This window comes from Equus asinus, chromosome 29 (assembly GCF_041296235.1).
Source record: "Equus asinus isolate D_3611 breed Donkey chromosome 29, EquAss-T2T_v2, whole genome shotgun sequence".
Lineage (NCBI taxonomy): Eukaryota > Metazoa > Chordata > Mammalia > Perissodactyla > Equidae > Equus > Equus asinus.
Window position 1 is genome coordinate 45,363,846 of NC_091818.1, and position 25,179 is coordinate 45,389,024.

At 39.8% G+C, this 25,179-nt stretch overlaps 1 protein-coding gene across 9 annotated transcripts in view; it reads left to right on the forward strand.

Annotated features, from left to right (window-relative positions):
* The window catches only part of LARP4B (La ribonucleoprotein 4B), a 91,346-nt gene that overhangs the window by 1,192 nt on the left and 64,975 nt on the right, over positions 1-25,179 (forward strand). For 6 of the 9 annotated variants that reach the window (XM_044761882.2, XM_070500967.1, XM_044761883.2 and 3 more), the window contains exon 1: positions 184-325. The exons of 2 other annotated variants lie outside the window; for them this stretch is intronic. The gene's annotated coding sequence lies outside the window, so the exon portion shown is untranslated. Of the gene's footprint in view, positions 1-92; positions 326-25,179 lie in introns of those variants that run through there. One more of the 9 variants, XM_044761884.2, reaches the window with a different exon arrangement.

The following is a 25,179-nucleotide window of genomic DNA, read 5'->3' on the forward strand; positions in this document are numbered from 1 at the left end:
TCTGCAGGCCCGGCGGGTGAGTGCGCGGGCGCGCGGGCGCGGGGGCGGGACTTCCGCTGAGTCCCGGAAGCGGGAGCTGTGTGTTCTCATGCGAACGGGAAGGAGCGTTGGGGCGCCGGAGTCGCGAGGTTGAGACATTTTCGGGCCCGAAACGGGAAGGAGCCGCCGCCGCCCCGCCGCCAGCCCGCGACCGCCGCCCCCGCCGCTCGTCCGGGCCGGCCGCGCCCCTCCTCCCGCCTCTCCCTCTCGGCCCGTCCGCGTGCGGCGCGGTCGCCGGGCACCGGGGCTGCGGCGGTCGGCGGCCGGGCGGCGGCGGCGCTGACAGGTGAGCACGGCGGGCGGCGGCTGCCGCTCCAGTCCCTCCGCGCCCCTGCCGCTCCCGGCCCCGCCTCGGACCCGCGCCGCGCCTGCCTGTCACGGGCCGCCATCTTCCCGGAGGACGCGGCCCGGCAGGCCCGGGGCCGGCGCGGGGCAGGGCCGGGCTGGGCAGTGGCAGGACCGGGCCCCGGTCTAGGCAGGGCCGGGCTGGCGTGTCGGCGGGACAGGGGCCGGGCTGGCCGGCGTCTCGCCGGGCAGGGGCGGGTGCAGGGCCGTGGGTCGGGTCCGAGCACGGCTGGCGTCTTAGCAGGGCCGGGTCGGGCAGGGTTACAGCCTGGCAGCCCTGCGGGCCGGTGGGCCAGGGCCCGGGCCAGGGCCGGGGTCTGAGCAGGGCCGGGGCCGGGCAGGGTACAGTGCGGGCAGGGCCGGGGTCTTAGTAGGGCCGGGGCTGGGCAAGGTTACAGTGGGGGCAGGGCCGGGGTCGGGGCAGCGCCGCCGTCCGGCCCGCACTGCGGCGGCCTCGCCCTGCCCTCGCCCCGGAGCCTCGGCCGCGGGCCTGCCGGGCGGGGAGGGACGGGGTCATTCGGACCAGGAAGTGGGGATCGTGTTGCTCGGTGTGTGTTTGGGAAGCTCCCGTTCTCTTCTCGGTGGGCTTCATTAGAGGCAGATTCTGAAGGAATTAGAAGAAAGTGACATATAAAGATGCCTTGTGTTCGAAATAGGGCCACGATCCGCAGTCGAGGAAGGGCCAGGTCAGGAGTCTTTCACCACCTGCTTTTCAGTCGTGTCCAATCCGAGCGTAAACTTGAGTTACTCAGACTTCATGTAATTTTGTGTTGCGGCTCTTCGTGCAAGTAGTCTTGCTTTCCCCCTCATCTTTATGTGAAACGGTTTTTGATTTTGGCTGAGATGAAACTTGAGAAGAGGATCTGTAGGGTAGCTCTTAGGCGTTGGAGACCCTCTCCCTGGCTGCGCTGTAACTTGTGATCTTAAGTGGAAATTTGGACTTTTGGATAACAGCAGGAAAAGAAGGACGTCCCTGGACTGTGCAGGGATATCAGTTGGTATGTGGGACAGTTTTAAGAAAAGATAATGCCAGCTTGAAGACGAATATTGTAAGTAAGCATTGTAAATTATTTTGCCTTTTGAAAGTTTTTTCTCGTGATATTTAGGTGGTTTCTTAGTTTAAGTTGTGTGAAGTATTTAAAATGCACTTGAAATAGGTGCTGAGTTGTAGTTTGCCGAGACCGCGGGGGGCGGGGGGTAGGGGAGTGGCGGCAGGGAGACTGATGTTCACTTCTCTGTGGTGGTCAGATAGAATGTGCAAAGTGCAGTTTCCATATTTCCCCACCCGGCTCCCTCTAATTTACAGTCGGGGTAATTTACAGAAGTTGAGGTGGTTGTGGCTTTTCAGCTTTTCTCTGCATTTAATGTATTGACAGGCAATTTTATAATCAAGGTGTAAGAAGTCTCTTGACCGAAGTTTGTTTGAGTTCCTAACGTGAAATACTTTCTGAAAGGCACTAGATTAGTAAATTTATTATTCAAGCATAAATTTGATTTGTGTATTTCGCTTTGAAACTTGCGTTTTGTTAGACACAAATTTCATCCTGTATTTTGAAAAGTTAATGTGAGTTGACTTATTTACGTGAAAGAATGGCATGGCTTGTTATTTATTACAATTTACCCTCTTGGTCCTTCACTTTCATCTCCAAAAAGGGGATAATAATAGCCCCATAGGGCTGTTCTAACATGTTGATGTTGGCTGTTTCTATTTTTTTTTATTACTGAGATTTTTATTCAGAATTTTGAAAATGGTATTTACCTTATTACTATTTCCAGTATTCTTTCTGTGACCCTCAATTTTAATTTATTAGCAGAGAGAATTTTTTTTGCTTGATCAGATGTATCTGGGCAGAGAAAGCAGGTTCTGAGGACGGAATGTGTATTTGGAGAAAGGAGTTATACTATATTGGAATAGGAGCTAGAGAGAAGCTAGATGATAATGTGAGTACAAGAGTGTCCTAGCATTCATTTTAATGTGTTTTGAAGAAGAGTAGCTAAAATTAAATGGCAGCACATTTAGGGAGAAATTTGATTTTATTTAATGTTCCTAGGGGTTGCACTTTTAAAAAATTGAGATTTGCAGATTTTATTGAACTTAATATGATTTCCATAAATAAGCACAAATTTTGACAAGTACATATTGAAACTCTGTGGAAACAAATATTTTACTTAGTCACTTGTTTTTATGAAGCAGTCTTCACATATAAAACATAATTTTAACATACTTAAGTGCAGATTGGGAACATCAGGTTGTTAATGGTAATAACATTAAATAGTGCTTTCGATTGACCCCACTACTCGACATCGATTTGCAACAGTATTTATAAGTTTTTGTAGTGACAGACCTGTGGTTGATGTTACCAGCCAAGAAGTGGCTGACAGACTCCTTTGACTGTTGTTTCAGTGTCATGCTGGAGTTCATACTTTCCCTGGTGATAGCTAGGATTATAATCCAGGTCTTTTAACTTTAGTAACATGTGTTATCTTTATGATGGTCCCTGGAGGTTGTAAAAAACTGCATAGATAGATGCGACTTTAAATTCCATCTGTCATTGTCCTGATGAGCCTTTAACAGGCTCAAGTTTTAAATAAGCTTTCGTAACACATGCTTGTAGTCTTGCAGAATTCTCTCATATTTAGGGATTTTGCTTTCCAACTGATAAATGCAAGAAAATCTCAGAGTATATTCTTTTAATTCCTCCTATAACACCATTGACTCAGTGTTTTTCTACTGGAGAGAAGAAAACAAACACTGAAGTTGTGTTTATGGAAAATACATTGTTAAAAACCAGGCACAGCTGCTGGGTTTTGTTGCTAAGCTCTTTTGTAAAACTTTATTCCTGTATAGAGTGCTTGTTTTTCTGTAAGAGGTAGTTTTAGAGAACACAGTACTGAGGCACTGCCTGCTGAGAGGGTTCAACTCACCAGAGCTGAGTTTAGTTTAGTTTCATTCAGTTTTAACTTTTTTCTCCTAACTGTTGCATTTCTTGATATCTTTGGAGCTACTCTACTTCTTCTGGAGTTATCTTGGTTAGAAATTGAATTTCTTTATTAGGATATGGTATTGTAAGGTAGAAAGCCATTAGGTTCTCTTATTAAAAGAAAGAAAATTCCAACATGGAAATGTTTTCCTCCTAACGTTCTAACGCTTTATTTTTCCTGCGTGTAAAAGTCTTCCTTAGGAACAGGGAAAATTATTAGCTTATGTTCGCTTCCCTTTTTATCTCTCCCATCCCAAAGCTCCCATACTTTTTGTCCCTTCAGTGCCTTTATAAACTGTCTTTTCACCATTTTCCTGGTGAAGCTGTTGTGGCTCCTACTTAATCATGAAGGGTGCAGGTGAGTGATGGCACTCCTTTTGTGCCTTCTCTTGTGGTCTGGTTCCTTGTTTAGTGTCAGCCCCTTTCCTGCTAGTGAGACGTGGGCCATAGAGTGCATTGTGTAACATGGAGGACATTTCATATTTAACCTATTTGAAAGCATGCTACTTAATTTTTAGGGGGAGTTTGATAATCATTGGGATGAGACTTACTCTTCACTGAAAATGTTCTTTATCAAATCTGTTCTTTATGAACAGATGTGTTCCTAATGTGTTCTTTATGAACATAAATGTTCTTTATGAAATATAAGCAAAAGTTTTCGCTTAAAAACTGATAAGATAGTATTTGTGTGATAAAAATAAGATGCTCTCTATTTATGTACACCATTTTAATCACGTAAGGCTAGAGGTTACTTTAAAGTCATATCCTGATTCTTAGGCCCTTTTGAAAAACTCCACAGTGACTATCTCTGCCTAAATAAGAGACACTCAGGGGCCTTGCCATCTCTGCCTCCTCCTTGTAGGCTGGACCACCTTTGGTAAGCCTGTGCTGACCACTGCCTCCACCCATAATACCTTGGAGTTGCAAATGGTGTTGCCTTTGCTCTCTGTAGTTTCTTTGCCTGAAATCGAGTGTCCTCCTTTTTTTTTTTTTTTTTTTTTTAAAAAAAACGTTACCTCCTTAACCCATCCTTATAAAGGCATTTCAGGAGTCTTTCAGGAATCCTTGCCTTGATTTCTAAGATGGTGCTGAGTGCTTCTGTTTCCATAGCACCTAATTACTTAATATAATCTCCTTGTGGGCAGGATCCTTTTTGCCCAGTTTAGGGTCAAGTACACTACAGATGTTTAGCAAACTTGGTTCAACTAGACGGATTAAGGTACACCTAAAGACACCTCCCACCTCCCTTTTAGAGAAATTCTTTGCAAATCATACATTTGTGTGCTTTCATAAGCAAATATGAAGATTTTCACTCAAAAGGGATGCAATAGGAAGTGCATAAAAATTATATTTATAAAATGTTAACTGACTTACCTATAGCTACATCTGGTGCATACCGTGTTTTAGATGCAGTAATTTACAGGACCTCTAGATTATGCTCCTTCTCAGTCTTTAAAAACATGCCCCTTTTGGTTAACAAATATTTCTTACTGTCTTTATTTTGCTTTAAAATTAAAACAAATTATATTAACCAAAATTAAAGTAATCACAATAGCGAAAATGTATTTTTAAACTTCACTGGATTTTTCTATTTTTCATTTCCTGTGAGAATCATTGCTCCATGGCCTGATTCGGAGGAGGGCCAGTCAGAGGAAAGAGGAGAATTCATGCTTGCCTTGAGCAGGTGTTTTTGATCAGTCAGACACTAGCAGTACAAAGATGAGTGATACTAGAACTTTTCTCTAAGGCTTGTGGTCTAGGAGGAATTAGGAAAGTGAATTGTTTTAAAGTAAAGTAGACTGGCATTTGAACTCTTGAAGTTTCCGTTCATGAAACTTGTTGATGACTCTCAACTCCACACTTCCTTGAGCAGTCCCATAGTGACAGTCGCATTTATTATAGCATATCCTATGGCAGGCACCCCTTATCTCCCTTCCCCGCTTTATTTTTCTTTGTAGCACTTACTACATTATAACATGCCATGTGATTTCCATATTTTATGCGTGATCTGTCTTCTCGTACTTGAGTGTAAACTCTGTGAAGTCAAGGGTTTCTGTCCACTTTGTTCATTGGTGTGAGCCCAGATCTTAGAATGGTACATAGTATGCACTAGACACCTTATGAGTAAATCCCAGGTTGTATTGGTGAACAGAAGGGATAAATTGCCCTCTTAGAGCTTGCTGTCCACTCAGGCAGGTAGATAATCATATAATGAGGTATGAGGGTGCTTTGTGCTGGGAGACCATCATGTAGGCCTTGAGGGATGAGGAGACTTCCTTAAAGGAAGGATGAGGTGGGAGAGAGACAGTCTTCTAGGCAGAGAGGTAAGTGTGCAAAAACTGAGCTCGGGAGGGGTGCGGCAATCTGGAGGAACTAAGTTGAGCAAGGCTGAGTGAGGTGGGCGGGCTGAGGTGGCAGCTGGATCATCCAGGGCCTGGAAGGTCCTAAGAGCAGTTGGAGAGTTTTGAACAGGAGAATTACCTGACCCGAATTGCCTTTTTAAGTGATCATTCTACCTTGTGGAGAGTGGCATGGAGGGCAGGAATGGGCACACACGGACGGGGATGTTGCTTGGCCCCAAGGTGGAGAGCACTGTTATTCACTCTTGTGTTGATCTCCGTGGGAAAGGCCAGGCCCTGGTCTAAGTGAAGAGTAGCTTGCTAAGAACCTCTTTCGTTTGCATTACACATCATCACATATGTTTAAAAATACTTAGAATGTACGTCTTAAATCTGCTAGCATTTGTCAATTTAAAGTATATTTGTTATTTCAGCTTTTATTAAGGCAGACTAATTAACGGATTCCTTTTTTAGTAACATCTATGAAAAATGAGAATATTTTGTTTTCAAGTTTAAAAAAGCTTTGTTTTATTGTCAAAGCTCAAAATATAGGGATAAAAAATAGTGACCAATTTGATATAGATTTACAAGTTGCCTCAGTGATTATTTCCTCTGAACATGTTAAACATTCCCTTTTCAGATATTTTTCTTGCAAATATCAGGTCCTTTAAAACCTGTTCTTTAAAGACTTTATACTTTCTGAACATGATTTTTCCTTCTCTTTGCTGATGACATTATATCTCTGTATTTCATTGTTGAGATTTTACCATCTGTATAATTTCTGCCTTACGATGTATATGTGTGCGTGTGTGTGTGTGTGTGTGTGTGTATTTACATCCAAACTGTATGGGGTGCTGTAATCCACTGCTCAACCCCCCACAGTCAGAGAATACCAGGAACCTTTAAGAGTAGACTCGAAGTCCTTGTGGAAAGTTACCTTTTAAAAATCTAGACATTTAGAAGGCAAAAGCACTTTCTCTTTACTTGTGTTTTAGGAGGTAAAAATGTTCAAACAGTTGATAGTATGCTGATTGTTGTTTAGTATGGAAGCTTAGCGTGAAAACCTTTTTGGATGAAACTTTCCCCAGCATCATTGTGAGTTCCATGTTCCTTTTAGATTAACATGTGTATCTCCAGTGATACTTGTTATCAGACTAGAATGCTGTTTCCGGTTTCCCTTCACCAGGTCACTAGGAGTACAGACCATTGTACGAATGAGTAGCTGATGAATCAGCAATATTTGCTTCTTCACACCTTAAATATCTGGGGAGGGAAGGGCCGTCAGGGAAGATCAAAGGGCGCAGTATTGAATGATGCACTTCGCTGGAGCCGCCATTTGTGTGTGCGGCTCTTCCCATTTCTTTGTATATGTTGTTGAGTTTTCATTTATTCTGCTGAAGTCATTATCTTTCAGGGTTCAGTGCAGGAGAGTTAAACTGAAGCGTGGCAGGTCTGAAAGTAGAAAATAGAATCACCAGTAAGATGGCAAAAGCATCCAGGCACATAGAATTCGAAAGTCGCTGCCCTGGGGAAGCTATTGTTAAGAGTACAGTGTTTGATGTGAGAGTGCCTTGAGATCCCAAATGGCCACGTGTTGGTCTTCTCAGTCAAGCCCACGGACAATGGGCATACCGTTCCTTTCAAGTTCAGAACATTGAGTGTGTGTTTGATTGCAGTTGTGGAGGGTTTTAAACTTTAACTCAGTATAAGTTTTTCATGAAATCATAAGATTACAGGTCAAGATAAAAAGCCATAGATCAGATGTTTTCCCGAAGTCATTATATGGCCACAAATTGTGTTAATAGGTAGTTTTATGAGCGGGGCAAATAAAAGCTGGATCATTAACTTCCAATTTACTTTTGGTGTGTGGGGATGTGGTTAGGTAAGTTTATTGACAATTTGTAAAGAATATGTTTACCAAATGTTTAATAATAATTAACCAGTAATCAGCCTTAATCCAGTTGCATGGATTATTTTATTAATTTTTTTGCTGAGGAAGATTCTCCCTGAGTTAACATCTGCTGCCAATCTTCCTCTTTTTGTGTGTGAGCCACTGCCACAGCATGGCCACTGACAGACAAGTGGTGTAGCTCTGTGCCCGGGAACCGAACCTGGGCCACCGAAGTGGAGTACACTGAATTTAACACTAGGCCGCTGAGCTGGCCCTGGGTTATTTTGTTTCCATCAGTGCTGTTGTTACCTGTCTGGAATTATAAGACTGAGATGAAAGCTTTAATTCTTTTTGACTATTCATATGTTTAGTGTGAATGAAACAACACTTTGAATTAGGAGAATCATTTTCTGAGACTTTTAGGTTTGGTCTATATTGTTTTATTAACTGAGATTTGATAGCTAGTTTCTGAAAATAACTGCTAGGAAAATAGTGTAATGTTGTAGTTGTAGTCTTAGGATTTTAGAGCTTTAAAACTCAGAAACTGAAGCCCACAGAGGTAAAATTAATTAGAAATACAGCTAGTTAGTTAGTGGTAGAGCAAGGATTATAACTTTGGTCTCCTTTCTAAATTCAGTTTTCCATTGCACTGTAATTATAGAATTCATGTAAGATCCTTTTCAAGGTGTACCTTTAACAATGAAATTTAAAAGGAAAAATTGAAATTGGTGAAAGTGTTAACTTTATGTATGCTATAGCATTTTGTTGGCATTTTATTGTTTTTTATTTTAAAACAGATTTTTTTTTTTACAGTGAACAAAAATTTTTATTTCAACTGACCAATGGTTACTACAAGTCAATCATTATTTGACAAAATGAAGTTGCATGCAAATCTCCTTTTTTCCCAAGAAATGTATTGTCATTAAATTTGATATGTAATCAACTGTAAAACTATTTCTCACCCTCAAACAAATTAGAATTACTAAACTGAAACTTCTTTTAGCTTCAGCAGCATTTATTTCAGAACTTCACGCATTAGTCAGTGACATGAAGGACGTCTTTGCTGAATTGGGTAATAGTTTTTGAATACTGGAAGAAGTATTGCCTCCATTTTGTGTGTGTGTGCATGCTAGTCACGATGTAATGACTACAGATGACATACTTTTAAGTTTAATCTTCGTTGTTAGCATTTTCTGTATCACTTTTTGTTTATTTTATTGAGGTTGTATTGGTTTATGACTTGGTATCATTTCAGGTGTACATTATTATATCTCAGTTTCTGTATAGACTGCCTCGTGCTCACCACCAATAGTCTAGTTTTTATCCATCACCATACAGATGTGCCCCTTTACCCACCCTCTACCCACCCCCCAGCCCCTTCCCCTCTGGTAACCACTAATCTGGTCTCTTAAATCAAATTCTTAAAGCAGCTATTAAACTGTGCTTTGTAAAACGTTGAAATAGCATGTTTATTCCAGGAAAGTTAAGGTTGTTTTGTTGTTGTTGTCTTTTGAGGAAGATTAGCCCTGAGCTAACATCTGCTGCCAATCCTCCTCTTTTTGCTGAGGAAGACTGGCCGTGAGCTAACATCCGTGCCTATCCTCCTCCACTTTACATGTGGGATGCCTACCACAGCATGGCTTGCCACGCGATGCCGTGTCCACACTCGGGATCCGAACCAGCGAACCCTGCGCTGCTGAAGCGGAATGTGCGCACTTAACGACCGCGCCACCAGGCCGGCCCCAAAGTTAAGGGTTTTATTTGTCACTTTAGATAATTTAACCTATTAGCTTTAAGCCGTTTAGGAAGGTGCTAACAGGTCTTCCAGTTTGTAGCATATGTTCAGACTGCAGTTTACCTGTCATCTTTGAGAAATAGTCTAAGAGAAATTCATATCAACTCTGGTTTCCTTTCTGGAGCATGTGGACAGTTGTAAAACTTAATATAATATCCAAGCTACTGGTGCAGGGCTCTGTGTTCAGGCTTTGGAAATGTTAACACCTCTTTTCACACCCATCACTTTTTTGTAAAGAGCTTGGAGGAAGAAGGTGACTTGCTGTGAGAACTGCACCACCTCTCTTGGCCTTTAGTTTTCCATCCTGAACAACTGTTTTTGCCTACTTCCTGCTGTGTGTTTAATGATTTCAGATTTTAACAGCCTGCACCTTTCCTAAGAACTGGGAGAAATGAATTCAGATTGAAGTAATTCCCACCTTCAACAGTGTATTTGGCTCCCCCCTTTCTTTTTTCATTTGTTCTTCAGAACACCTGTCTTACTGTTTGGGAAACTGAGGCCTGGAGACAGTTTGCCTTACATCACACAATGAGGGAAGAGCAGAAAATGGGATCTATCTAGCTTCTTGCTCCCAAGTTCATTACAAATAGTGTCAAACTCTTGGAAAGTAGGTGTCCTGCCCAAAGCCTGAGATCCAAGTAGCCTGATAGACTTGAGGGATGTGCCATACAACTGCAGCTAAGCACCAGAAATGCTAGCTTTGACCAGGAAGTTTTAATGGTAGTTTTTATAGTTGAGATCGTTGAACTCAGGGCTATCCCACACCATAGGACTGAGGGAAGTTCATTTACCTTGCTGAGCAGTAATTCAGCATTATTGGAGCTGATTCTGATTCTGATAGTTTGCTTAGAACTTTTATGGTGATGTTGTTAGGTTCTTCGTCTGTTGAACTATAATTTGACTGACCAAAGAGTTGTGATCCAGTTATTTATAAAATGGAGATGGTATTATGCCTAGGATATATTTCCTTTGGAATTTCAACTGAAGGATAATCCAAAGTAGTATGTATTTTTGAATTCATAACTGTGGAACTTATATTCTTTTTTTAAATATAGTATCACTTGTGGAGGGAACACTTCATATTAGGGGATATTCATTGTACTTTAATATTAATTAATTTGCAGTCATCTTGGAAAACATGAAAGTGTTTTCAGTTGTCATATCTAATATTTGAGGGTTGTGGTTAGATTCTGTGCCTGGACTCAGTGGCTGTTACTTTCTGAGTACAGTGTGGTATTTCATAGTTATTCCAGGTCCAACCTCTGGCTCACTAGTAATAGTAATGATTGCATTGTTTAAGCATGTGCTCTGGGCTGCACATGCTCTAAAAATGCTTACAACAGGTAAAATGGGAGTGCCTGGTGTCTCCACCTGGGGAGTCTCAGTGTTTATGCTGGGTGTGGACTTGAACCCCTGCTCTTAACTTCCTCCTCAGAGCCCAGCCTGTCTTTCATAGATGGACTTGCCGGGTCATTGAACTTCTGATTCTGTGTTTTACATTTCTAGTATGTGTCTGTTTTTCCAGTTGTCAGCACATTTTCAAAAGGATCTTTGACCTCTGCCTTCAATACAAGTAATAGTTTTAGTGTGTGTTTGTCTCTTAGGAACTTCTTCAATGATTTGTTGTTATTTTGATAATTAAATGTAATTTTTTACTGTCAACATCATTTAATGTTTAAGTCATATGTTTAAATCCCAAGTGCATACTTACATATATGCACATACATATACATATACATACAGTTGTCCCTCAGTATTTGCTGGGGATTGGTTCCAGGACTGCTGGCGATACCAAAATCTGTGGATGTTCAAGTCCCTAATATAAAATGGGGTGATGCAATGAGTACAGTCTGCCTTTGAATCATATAGATTCACTTCCTCCATATCTGCGAAATTTGTATCCATGGTTGGTTGAATCCACGAAGGTGAAACTCGTGGATATGGAGACATGACTGTATACAAAATCTAGAGAATATCTAAAATAAAATGAAAGTAATTTTACCCTAACCTAAAAATATTGCCTTTTCCCACATTAACACGTCGTTTGGAATATGCAGCAACAGAGGCTTTCGCTTGGAATCATCTCGTTTTCTGAGCTTTATATTTTAAAGCTCATGTTTATTGTTCTAAAGGCAAAATGACTGGACATGTATTTCCTGAGATTCTTAGTCTGTTGAGTATAGTATCAGGAATACAGCTTATGGAGAAGGTAGAGGGATTCCTGCCCTCCCAGTATTGGAGAGACGGGACTCCCTTAGCACACAGTGTCACTGGGTATAAAGGCTTTTTGACCCAGGCTTTGTTGGGACAGTGGGGAGTGACATTTCAACTGGCCTTGCTTGTGGTCACGGTGTCCCAAGTGCAGGCCTTTGGAGGTGTGAGCTGAGAGGTGGGAGACTAGTCTCCTGTTCCAGGAAGGTCATTCTTTGGGAGAATTGGTGGGATTGAGGGAGACTTAAGAAGTCGGGTAGTAATTTAGTTCAGAGATGATGGTTATCTGAACAATTTAGCAACAATAGAGATAGGGAGATAGAATCTTATTTGCAAGGAAGAGATTGAAAATGTATTGGCAGGTTTCTGGTTTGGGCAACTGGGTTGATGATATGCTTGCTCTCTTTCTTTGAGGTGGAGGGGTTGATTGTCATTTTTGTTTATTTGTTTTAAAGGAAAAGGAGGGGTAGGAATGGATTTTTTTAGTAACTGATTTTGAGAAGTCTGTAGGTCAAAAAACGTTCACCAGATGTTTGCATGGTTGAACCGAAATTCAGCGTATGGTGTTAACTGGAGCCATGAACAGCTGAGAGGGAAGAGCGTAAGAGAAGCAAGTGAGGCCGCAGCTCCTGTGTGCTGTCCTGTGGAATCACAGTTGCTGTGGGTGAGGAGCACTGGGGCTGGCCACTCCTGGTTGCTTTTTCTTTCTCTTTTCCTACCGGTTGAGTTGTGTGCTTGTAAAAGCCAGTTCAGTTTGTCCCCATCAGTGCAGCTACATTATTTAACTAATATAAACTGATAAAAGAGTACAAAAACAGTTATTCATGGGAAGACCAATTTGAAAATTTTGGAGTGTCTCAATAAAAATGTCTCTAAGACAACTGCTATTAAATTAGGTATATGGATAAGACAACCATAAAAAATTGGGGAATAATCATTCTAGAAGCATTGTGCCATTCAGATGATGTTTTAAGTATCTAAGTTGTACTCTAAAGAAACAAAGTGAAAGTCTTAGGTGATGAGTTATGGTTGTGGTTTACGTGAGAAAGAAATAGGAACGTCTAATAGACTGACTCAGTCTCAGAAAAGGCCCAAGTGAAGGAGCATATACAAGTTAAAGTTGTTAAGGATCCATGTCTCAGTTTTAGAATTACCTGTGTAACTCACTCATACAGTTGCTTTCAATTGCTTAAGGCAAGAGAGCTTTTACTGTACTGAGTGTGGAGGAGAGCATTCAGGGAGCGAATGAGACAGGAGGGAGGAGGAAGGCGGGCATCCCCCACTGGAGTGGAGGAAGAGAGCTGCAGAGGCCCGCCCCACTTGATAGATCCAGCAGTAAGCAGGCACTGGCCATCTTGGAAGGAGCAGCGTCCTTGGAGAGGCTTCGTCCTGCCAGGGAGGCCCCCCAGCCTCTTGGTTTTGTCCTTCCCTGTCCCTGCCCCTCTCGCCTCTCCACTTGCCTTCCCTCTGCCCTGCCTTTGGAGACAGCATAGACTGGGCGTGTTTACAAAGGGACAAGGAGGAAGAAGTTGAAGATGCAGGAAAAGCGGAGGAAATGGGATCCAGATCACAGATAAAGGACCAGTGCTCCTTCACTTAACAGGTTGTTTTTCTCCAAACCTTCTTTGATTTTGAAACTACTGAGAAAAACTCATTCATTTGCATGAAGTTTTTTCAAGTTGTCTTATGTCTGGGCTGTATTTGGGTCTCTTGCCTTAACTTTTGAGGTCTGATTTTCAAGAGCTGTATAGGATTATAATTGTTATGGAATACTTCCCTTTCTTTCACCAAAGTGCTAAGAAATATGTATCTATTAGGAATACTAAATTCAAGAAAGGAAGGATGCATATTAATATAGATCTTGAAGTAAAGCATATTTTATCACCACTTATAAAGCTGTTGAGTGGTTTTCAATTTTTCAGGAAGATGATTTGCATGTTCAGGTAAGATTTTAGGGAAGCCCTGTAGGGTTGTAGTAAGGACTTTAGGAAGACAGATTGCCATATTTATGTGTTTACCACCATCTGTTGCATCAAACAGCTGTTTACTGCTTTAGAGCTCTGCAGACCCTTTGGAATTTCTTCATGACTTGCTGAATTTCATTGTCCTTCATTTGGAGAAACGTTGCGCATTCAAGATGTTCTTGCTTTGTTTTGATTTATTGGTTAGTTGATTAATATAGATCAGAAGTACCTTTCCCCGCAGCAAAGCTTTTCTTTTAACATACTTGAAAGCTACATTTTGGTAGTACTTTAAGAAATTGGTCTGTTATAGGATGAAGAAGTAAAAATATTCTGTCAGTGTCAGGTGTACAGTTTTTTACTGAATCAATTTATGTATAGTTCCAGGACTTCAAAAATTTTTCCATCTCTAGTTCTGGTTCTTTGGTACCCTCCCAGGAATAAAAGCATGCCTCAGTCTGAGCAGCCCAGAGTTAAAGCAGCTCTAAGCTGCTTTCCAGCTCTGAGAATGTCATTCTTAAATTTTTGAGTTCTGAGTTTGTTTACCATCGCTATCATCTTTCTCTTTAAGTATTATGCACTTTCAAGTGAAAATTGTAGTTATGTGATTATAAATTGGAAAGTGCGGTAGAATGGGATCAGCAGTCCTTGAGGAAATGCAAGGTTCATTAGAAGGGTGAGGTGAATAGAGACTTTTTCCATTGAAAGGAGTTGAAGCAGTGTACCATCCAGAGCTCTTTTTTTTTTTTTTTTTAAAGATTGGCACCCAAGCTAACAACTTGCCAATCTTTCTTTTTTTGTTTTTTTTTTTCTTTTTCTCCCCAAATCCCCCCCAGTAGATAGTTGTATACTTTTAGTTGTAGGTCCTTCTAGTTGTGGCATGTGGGACACTGCCTCAACATGGCCTGATGAGTGGTACCATGTGTCTGCGCCCTGGATCCAAACCGGTGAAACCCTGGGCTGCCGAAGCAGAGCGTGTGAACTTAACCACTCGGCCCCGTGGCCCCGGAGCTCATTTTTGAACAGGACTTCTGGGTCTCTTGAAAGATTTTCTTGTGGTATTGACTCTGACTTTTCCTTGGTACAGGTGTGTACCATTGCTACATTTGGCCATCATCATTTTTTGTTTTCAAGTGTAAATGAGAGAAAAAATGAAGATTTTTATGAAGAATGTCAATAATTTCAAGAAAATGATCACATATTCAAAATGAAATTAACAAAGCTGTTAATGAACTTCATATGTGCAGTTTCCTAGGGTAAAAATAAATTATAAAAGATGTTGAATGTGGTAGTTCTGCTCTTTGTTCAAAAGGTGATGTTACACATGAATTGTCAGCTGTAAATTTTTTTTTTCCTACTCTGGACTCAAGGTACATTTTGCTTGCCATCAGTGAGGTTAGTGTGTAGCTAAGAGAAGAGATGGCATAAATAAGAGAGGCGCAGAAGTTCAGCTGAAAGTGCCTTTGCAGCACATGAGCAGACAGATCTAAAAAGGACTTGAGGGTGGAAGTTAATGGGGGTCAGTGTGGCATACTTCTGGGTCAGACAGTGTGAATCTAGCATGGCAGGGGTGGTCATTTCAACATGGGAAGTAGTTGTGTTTGTTTTTTTTTAAAGATTGGCACCTGAGCTAACATCTGTTGCCAATCTTTTTTTTCTTCTTTTCCCCAAAGTCCTCCAGTACATAGTTGTATATTCTAGTTGCAGGTCCATCTGGCTCTGCTATGTGGGACACTGCCTCAGCATGGCTTGATGAGCGGTGTTAGGTCTGCACCCAGGATACTAACCGGTGAAACCCTGGGCCGTCGAAGCAGGAGCACAAACTTAACCACTCAGCCACGGGGCTGGCCCCCAGAAGTAGTTCTTAATGAAAAAAATATTCATGAACACATAAATGGAGGTCAGAAAACGTTCTAAACAGGCTGGACTCAGGACAGTTAGCTTTTTAACTATGGAATTGAACATCTCTCTTAACAGTATTTCTTAGATTTACTCCTTCCATTTCAGGTTAAATGAAGTAGGCTTGCTGCATTGTATCCTGTGGATGCTGCAGGTTTGGGTCTAGCACTTCCTGGGAGCATTCCAGAAGATGTATGAATGAGCTAAGCTTGCACCTTAGAGAGACACACCTAATGTGCTTGTGACCCTCTCCATTTGCTTCTCCCTCTGGTGAGGAAGTGTGTACCTGCTTCAGGAGCTGCTCCTCTGTTGGAAAAGAAGTGACTTATGATCAGAACAAGAAATTTTACTTTCAGGGCAGAAAGGCCGTATCTCTAAGGATGTGATTCCCTACATCAACTTTGCACTTACTTTTACAAAATAACCATTACAACCACGTGCAAAATGAGAGAGAGGCTTTTAAAATCATCTTCGTATTGTTTCACTTGTTTCAGATAATGTTTTACTTAGGCTGTTTAATAACCAAGTATTGGAGTGGTTGGTTGGAGTTTGTCAGAGATTTAATGGATAAAATACTTCTCTCCTAGCCAGAGGGTTAATAAGATGATCTGAGCTCTCTGTTTTGTTTTGTATTTTAATAAGAATCTTAGCTAAAGGGATCTTTTCAAATAATTGTCTTTACCAGGGCAAGATAATATGTCATAAGCCAATTATAAGTCTTAAAGCTGGAAGGACCGTTTTTCATTTTTCACAATTCATGTGTGGAATTACTAGATAAGTTCTAAATTAAAAGCAATTAGAAAATTTTAGTAGTATAATTTTTCAGTATACTTCTCATGTAGATACTTTTCCAGTCATATTTGGCTAAGAAATGTTTTTGCATCTTGTGTCTGATTTTATGCCCTCCCTAGAAGCAGAACCAGATCAAACTATAAAAAAGAAATCACTTTTCCCCACTGCTGTCTTTTTCAGTAGAAGCACAGGTGTACATGTATAAAAGGAAATTAAAAGAATTAATCTTTTTTTTTTAAAGATTTTATTTTTTCCTTTTTCTCCCCAAAGCCCCCCGGTACATAGTTGTGGTCCGCGCCCAGGATTCGAACCGACGAAACACTGGGCCGCCTGCAGCGGAGCGCGCGAACTTAACCACTCCGCCACGGGGCCAGCCCCTAAAAGAATTAATCTTGAAGTTTATCGGCAGCATCTGCTTAGGAATATTTCCGTACTGGGTGCCAGTTTAAATGTGTAATTAAACAACTGCCTACTCTACTGAGATTGGATTCCTGTCTTTCATTCGTAAGTGTCTTTGAGTGACACGTATGCTGTGAGAAGACTCAGTGGAAAGAATGTACTATCAGAGAGATTGAATCTTGAAAAACAAAGAGCTAAAATAACAGCTTTCCAGGCAATAGCTATCTATTGGTCTGTAAATTTTTCCACTCTTTAACCCTGCACATTCAGTTGAGTATATGATCTGGGCAAAAGGTGCTGTGAAAGGTGCATGGACTAATCTCCCATAAGAGTCTCACAAATTATTCTGCTGTGCGACAGGAATGTGCATTTTAGATACTGTAGAGTAACACCAGTAGCAGTGAGATAAAGAGCATAATCTAAGCAGCAGCACAAGGCAAATGACTGAGGACCTATAGTTCCTATTATGCTATTATTTTCTTACACTTCTCTGTTTAGAGATGGGTGTATTGCATTCATGAAAGAAAGTTACTGTTATTAATGAATGTCCTTCCAGTCACCAAATGCTACGATTGTGCTTTAATGATTTGATTTAGCTTGTTTGACCTTTTTTTTTTTAATGAGTTTATTTAGTTTCAAAACTCTGGTAGGTAAACTGTCTTTCTACAAAGTATGTTTACACATTGAAAGTAACAGATTTTGACTTCTAATTGATTCTCAAAGGGGATCATATAGTACTTAATTAGGGCAGTCTCCTAAGTTCTTAGCCCATTTTCCATATTGAGGTAAAACTGTTTACTTCTCTAGTTCAGCATTCATTTGCTGTTTTTGTAAAATGATCCTAATAGTTATGCCCGAGTTCTTAGAACGCGTGTCTAGGTAGTAGCATCTTGTCCTGTCTCTTCTTTGCTCATGTTCTGTCCCTTAACTCATTGCTCCTAATCACAATTAGGGTTAGAAGAGACGTTAGCAAACTCTACACCTCCCTCATTTTGTGGATGCAAATACACAAACAGAGTATTTAGACAATACTGCAGTAAAACCGTATGTATTGGAGTGTTACTGATAAAGGAAGCTCTTTGGGGTAAATTGTTACATATCATTGGTGGAATATACATTTCTCTTGTGTCCTGTACATAGAAGATGAAATGCATGGATTACCTTTGAGAAACTCAGGATAGTAGGGATGAGGCATGGATGTGGTCATTGCCGTAAACAGCAGAGAAGCCTGTGGGTGCTTGAAGAAGGACTGAGGCAGGAATCGGAAGGATGCTTTTGAGAGGGAGGAGCATTGCAGGCAAGAAGAACAGAATGTGTAAAGAAAAGCGTGGAAGTGTTAGTGGAAGTATTAAAGGGCTTGGTGAATATAGAGAATGGGGAGTGGAGACTTCCTGACTTCAGAATAATGTTTTTAGGTTCAGAAAAGAGGTTTTATATTTGGCTTCCATATACTGAAATCTCATCTTAATGTGACATGTATACATTTTAAGGTCAACTTATAAAGTAAAAATTATCTATACACTTGAAAATTCCCCAGTAAGGTACAAAATATTATCTCTCAATGCAGCCAGTTTTATTCTGGCATGGAATCAGATCACTGTTTTTGTTGTATAAAATAACGAAGTATTTGACTCATATTTAGACACTATGTTGTTTTTAAAAAAAGTGCTTATTTTAAATCCCAAAATCATAATCTGTACGTTGGTGCAAGATGAATATCACCATAAAGGGAAAGGAGGAATGAAGACCCAGTAAGGAAACTGTAGGTACTTCTGAGGGTCACGTCATAGGGGACCATTGCCCACTGGCATGGATTGAGAGGGTGAGCTGCTTGCACTACTGAAATTCTAAGCATATTGTGTTGAATAGTGGAAATTATATGTGCATATGATTCGGCTCCCTGGACTTACTAGCTTTGTGACCTTGACTGAGTTATCTCTGAACTCAATTTCTCAGTCTGCTAGATGGGCATGAGACCTAACTAAGAGGATTAAGGTTAATTTAGTGACATGTAAAGCACTTAGAATAATCACTGCGTAACAGAGCTCCAAAATGCTAATTCTTTCCTTTGTACATTTCTGATCCAGAGACAAATCAGCCGTGTTTCCACATCACTCTTTTGTATGAAGTAAAAGAATTTCATTCTGTTTAGGAGAATGATAACTTTATTTTAATTGTTTAAGAAATTATTAAATTCTCAAACTATGATACTGTCATTGCTATTTGCAAATCCAGTGAAGTATGCCAGGCACATGTGTGAAAGTAAGGCTCGTAACTTCTAATAGTTTACTGTTTGGGTTGTTTCCACTTTTTGGCTATTATGAATAATGTTGCTATGGATATTTATGTGCAAGTTTTGGTGGGGATATATAGATTTTCACTTCTCTTGGCTATATACCTAGCAGTGGAATTGCCAGGTCATATGGTAACTCTACATTAACATTTTGAAACTGTTGCCAAAGTGGCTGTGCCATTTTACATCCCCACCAGCAACGTATTAAGATTCCAGTTTCTCCACATCCTCACCAACACTTGTTATTGTCTTTTTGATTATAGCCATCCCAGTGAGTGTGAAGTGGTATTTCGTGTTTTGACTTGTATTTCCCTAATGACTAATGATGTTGAGCATCTTTTCATGTGCTTATTGGCCATTTGTACATCTTCTTAGGGGAAATGTCAGTTCAGACTCTTTGCCCATTTTTTACTTATTTGTCTCTTATTATTGAGTTTCAGGAATTCTTTATTCTAGATGTATGTCCCTTATCAGATATATAATTTGCAAATATTTTCTCCCATTCTGTGGGTTATCTTTCCATTTTCTTGATGGTGTGCTTTGAAGCACAAATGTTTTTAATTTTGATGAAGACTGGTTTGTTTTTTCTTTCGTTGTTTGTGCTTTTGGTGCCCTAAGAAGACATTTCCCAACCCATGTTCACAAAGATTTACTCCTGTGTTTCCTTCTGAATTTTATAGTTTTAGCTCGTGCATTTAGGTGTTTGATCTATTTTGAGTTAATTTTTATATAGTGAGAACAGGGATCCACCTTCATTGTTTAGCGTGGGGATATTCACTTGTCCCCGCACCATTTGTTGAAAAGAATGTTCTTTCCCCATTGAAGGATCTTGACACCCTTTCAAAAATAATTGGCCATAAATGTAAGAGTTTATTTCTGGACTCTCAGTTCCATTCCATTGATTTGTATGCCTCTCCTTACAACAGTACCAAAGTGTCCTGATTGCTGTCATTTTGTAGTAAGTTTTGAAATCAGAAAGGGTAAGTCTTCCAGCTGTTTTCTTTTCAATGTTGTATTGAGTATTCTGGGTCTCTTACATTTCCATAAGAATTTCAGGAGCAACTTATCATTTTCTGCAAAGAAGGCTGGTGGGATTTGACAGGGATTGTGTTGACTCTGTAGATCGATTTGGGAAGTATTGCCATCATGAGAATAGCTTGTCAGCCCATCTGTGAGCATGGGACGTCTTCCATTCATGAACACCAGGCATTTGTCCATCAGAACTAGTTTTGTCATACATCAGTGGTTCTCAAACATTTTGATTTCAGTACTGCTTTACACTTTTAAACACTGAAGATCCCTGAGAGCTTTTGTTTATATGGCTTTTCTCTATATTAAGAATGAAGACTTGGGGCTGGCCCCATGGTACAGTGGTTAAGTTCGCACGTTCTGCTTCGTTGGCCTGGGGTTCGCCGGTTTGGATCCTGGGTGTGGACAAGGCAATGTTTGGCAAGCCATGCTGTGGCAGGCGTCCCACATATGAAGTGGAGGAAGATGGGCACGGATGTTAGCTCAGGGCCAATCTTCCTCAGCAAAAAGAGGAGAATTGGCAGCAGGTGTTAGCTCAGGGCTAATATTCCTCAAAATAAATAAATAAATAAAAATTACAAAAAATAACAAGACTGAAAAATTTTAAAAGTACATTTTCTTTAATAATAATAGCAAACCCATTGCATGTAATAGAAATAACATATTTATGAAAAGAAAGCAATCTTTTCCAAAACAGAAAATAATTTAATGAGGAAAGTGGCAGGGTTTTATATTTTTTGTAAATCTGTTTAATGCCTAATTTAATAGAATCTCGGCTAGATTCTCATCTGCATCTGCATTTGCTCTGTTGGTGATGTGTTTTGATTGAAGTATGAGAAGGAAATCTGGCCTCACACAAATACAATATGTAGTTGGAAAACCTTGACGATTCTTCTTTGATACTACACCATAACTCCACTGCACTTTTGTGGGGGAGAGAATGAGAATGAAAAAGGCAAATAACATCTTGGCATTATTACAAAAATCGTTTTGACCCCGTGGGCCCCTGAGAAAAGGTCTCTGGGACCACTTACAAACCCTGACTACACTGAGAGCCCGTCTTACAGAACAAGACTGAGTAGTGTAGTTTCGCAAGAAAATGTTGTAATCACCGAATGACAGTTTTATTAATCTGTATTGACAAACAGCTGGGAAGGGGCTTAGGTGCTTTTCCTGCTGGTTACTTGATCTTTCTGTATAAAAGACGCCCTGGAACCCCAGAAGATTAGCTTGTTGCTTTGTAAATGTGGAATTGGCAGGCTACTGGGTTTTGTTAAGTATGTGTGATTATAAAAATAAGTTATTCAAAAAATTGAGACTACAGAAATGAAACAAAGTAAAACACTATCCTCAAGTTTCAACACTTCATCACACATTGTCAGTCATCTGGTGTATTTCCTTTGGGTTTCACTTGTTTTGTTTTTAAATATTCACAAAGTTATGTGAATTTTTAAAATGTAGTTGTAATTATACTGTCTACAGTTTTATATCCTGCTTTTTTTACTTAATGTAATCTTTGTGAATATTTTAAATAATTGTAATATATCACATTAGTTTCTGCTTTCCTATAGTGAAATGTTTTAATTTCCTGTTTTTTTGCTAAAGCTGCTGTGAGCATTGTTCATAAAATGGTTTACATATTTTTGTGTAATTTTTTAGTACAAGTTTTAAATAGAAGTGTGTGAAGTTTTAGATGTATATTGATACTATATCCTAGTTAGATTTTTCTTTTACTTTTTATTATGGACAATTTTAACCGCAAAAGTAGAGAAGATAGTACAGTAATCCTCAGTGTACCCATCATCTAGTTTCAGGTACCATCAACTTGCTGTGTTCTTGTATTTTCGTTTCTTCTCTTTCCTTAAACTTAGAAAAAAAATTATTAGCATGTTTTAAGGCAAATTCCAGATGTGTAAATTCATCTGTAGTCTTTTAGTTTGTATCTCTTATACAGATAAGACCTTTAAAAATAAACAGGAACAGCACCTTGATTACACTCAACAAAATTAATAATCATTCTATAATATTCTTTATTACCTAGGCAACGTTGTTTTTCCAGTCATAAATGTTTTAAATTTAGTTTATTTGAATCCAAATCCAGATGCAGTCCTCACATTACATAGGGTTATTTTTGTTAAAGCTTTTTTATTTTGTAGCTATAAAAATCTCTCCCATTTTTTCATGAGTTAGATTTGTTATAGAAATGAGGTCATCTGTCTTGTAGAATGCCCCACATTTTGGATTTAGCTAATGACTTTGTGTTGGTATTATTTAACATGCATCGCCCCAGAATTTCCTTTAAATTGGGAGTTAGGTCTAGAGGTTTAATTAAATGCAGGTTCTTTTTTTGGCAAGAATACTTAATAGATGGTACTCTGTCTCATCAAGAAGAATGTAATACCTAGGTGTTCCACGTTTTGTGATAAAATTGAAAAGTGGCTTCAGTCAGTGTCCATCTGATCCACCCATTATAAAATCCCCGTCGGCTCTTCACTTACTTCCAGCGGACATCAGTGATCTTGCCTTTGTTATTTCATTAGATGTTGCAATATTTTGATTTTCTGATTCTCTCATTCACTCTCCATCTATTGCTTGTGGTTCCTGTATAGAGAACAGCTTGCCCTGATCAGCTGCTTGTTTATGCTGAAACAGAATCATGGAGGAAAGGCAGGCTAATGATTGTTTCCCTTTAGGGGTCTTCAGAAAAATGCGTTGGTGTCGTAACAGCCTCCAGAGGTGACCCATGTGGTGGTGGTGGTGGTTTGAACTATTGTGGATTTTTATATGTTTGTATCCATTCGTTCTGTCTGCTACTCTCACCTTCCATGTTGGCCATTGGGAAGCCCCTCCCTTCCTTTCCTGTTGTTCCTGTGACATGACCACAGGAGTCTTTGGTAGCTTCCTCACTTTCACGGTATGATGTCACAGATTCTTCTCAAATTGACCAATGTTCTACAAGATAACTTGGGAAGTGTAGATGAAAGATGAGGAAAGACTAAGGAGCTGTCGGTTTAGAGGAGACTAAAGAGAAGCGACAGCCAAATGCAGTGTGGGATCCTGGATTGGATCATGGAATGGAAAGAGGACATTAGTAGAAAAACTAGTGAAAGCCAGGAAAAGCTATAGTTTAGTTTAAAAAGTTACATTTCCAATTTTAAAAGTATACAGATTTTACTTAGCTTATTTGATTTTATGTTTGTATCTTCTTTTATGCTGAAAATCTGAGTACCTAATGTTAGTGTAATTCTTACTTTTTCTGTTATGTGTGTGTGTGTAGTGTATGAAAGAAGGGAGTTTCAAAATAATACCAACATTTACTGTAGAGAACAAGCCAACTGGATGCATTTTAAGATTTCTAGATGAATTTTTAGGATCTTATGTGCAAATAATATCTTTTAAAATCACTTAGAATAGTTCTTCTGAATAGGTATGCCACAGACTTGATATACAGTTAAGTTTATTTGAGATGGAGTTATATTTTTAAGGATTGCTTTGAGTGTCCAGAAAGATCTTAATAAATGTTTAGTTATGAAACAAACGTTTCTGGTATATGTGAAAAGAATTCTTTAGAAATAGATCTAAGTAAACTGTACTCTCCCAAGTATTTAATAAGATTGATAAAACATTTTTTAGGCATAGCTCTGACAGTTTGAGATTAAAAATGTACTGCCAGCACGGAGACCACCAGATAGGCAGGAGGGCCTTTTGATTTCAGCTCTCTTTGCTCTTCATCTGAAGAGAGATGAAATCAAATCAGGAAAATAACTCTCTTGTCCAGCTCATTAAAGCTTTGTGAAGGCTGCCTCCGAACACTATTGAGTTTTCAAAGAACTCTGTCTTAGGCCAGGAAATACTTTGCTTTGGCAGTAGTTTTTTTTTCCCCTCGCATATTTCTCTTTACAACCTAGAGAGCTGCTTTTTGGGCATGCCAGGAAGCAGTAGTTTATATAGTTTGTCTCAGAATAGTTTTGGTCTCTTGAACAAGTAATGCAAAACTTACTTTGTTATTTATTGGAACTATTGTCAGTACTTGCATCATCATACTTTAAATCTCATTTTAGATTCGGACGTTTGATAATAAAGTCTAATTTTAATGTTTTGTATCTTTTGTAGTGCTTAGATGAATATCAGTAACTCCTGTTGGCAGACTTTCCATTTGTAGGATTTTTTTTAAAAAACTGTACATTTGTAAGGTCAGTAATTAAGAGACATAGTAGTATGATGTAAAGATTACCTGTTTATGGATAGGATGTGTGGGTCAGATCAGGACCACTGATTCTGTTGTACTAAGATACTGCCATGGTCACCTTTTTAACGTTTTATTATAGAACATTTCAAACATACAAAGGTAGACCGGATTGTATCATGAGTCCCCATACCCCTTTCCCAGGAGGAACAATTGTGAACCCCTACATCTGTCCCACCTATTATTTTGAGGGAAATTCCAGATATTGTGTTATTTCCCCTATAAATATTTTAGTATGCAGCTCTAAATGGCAGGCCCTCTTTTTTTGTTAAACATAACCACAACATCATTATCACATGTAAGAAAATACAGTAATTCTTTAATACCATCAAATATTCCATCAGTATTAATTCCCTGATCATCTTTTGTTTTAGTTTGTTTGAATCAAATAAAGACGTATAGGGGCTGGCCCAGTGGTACAGCGGGTAAATTTGCATGTTCCGCTTTGGCGGCCCATTGTTCGCAGGTTTGGATCCTGGGTATGGACATGGCACCACTTGGCAAGCCATGCTGTGGCAGGGGTCCCACAAATAAAGTGGAGGAAGATGGGCATGGATGTTAGCTCAGAGCCAGTCTTCCTCAAAAAATTAATTAATTAATTAATTAATTTTTAAAAAGCTGTATAAACCAGGTAAGGCCATAGTTTGGCCAGCATGTGTCTGTCGTCTCCTTTTGTGTTGAATAAGCCAGGCTGTATGTCTAGTGATTGCCCACTTTGCAGAACCCCGTGGTGCTCCTCTGGGCTTGTGTTTGCTATAAGTGTGTACTAAGATCACATCCTGGATTTGTTGTTTGGTTTTGCAAGACCACTTCCTATCTGGTGGCATTGCCGTTTCTATCAGGAGGTATGTAATTTCTGACTGTCTGAGAAAACATAGATAGTATATGTGATAAAGGATTCTTCTACTTGATTTTTTCCCTTTTGGCTATCATATCTTGTTTTCGACCATTCTTTTCTT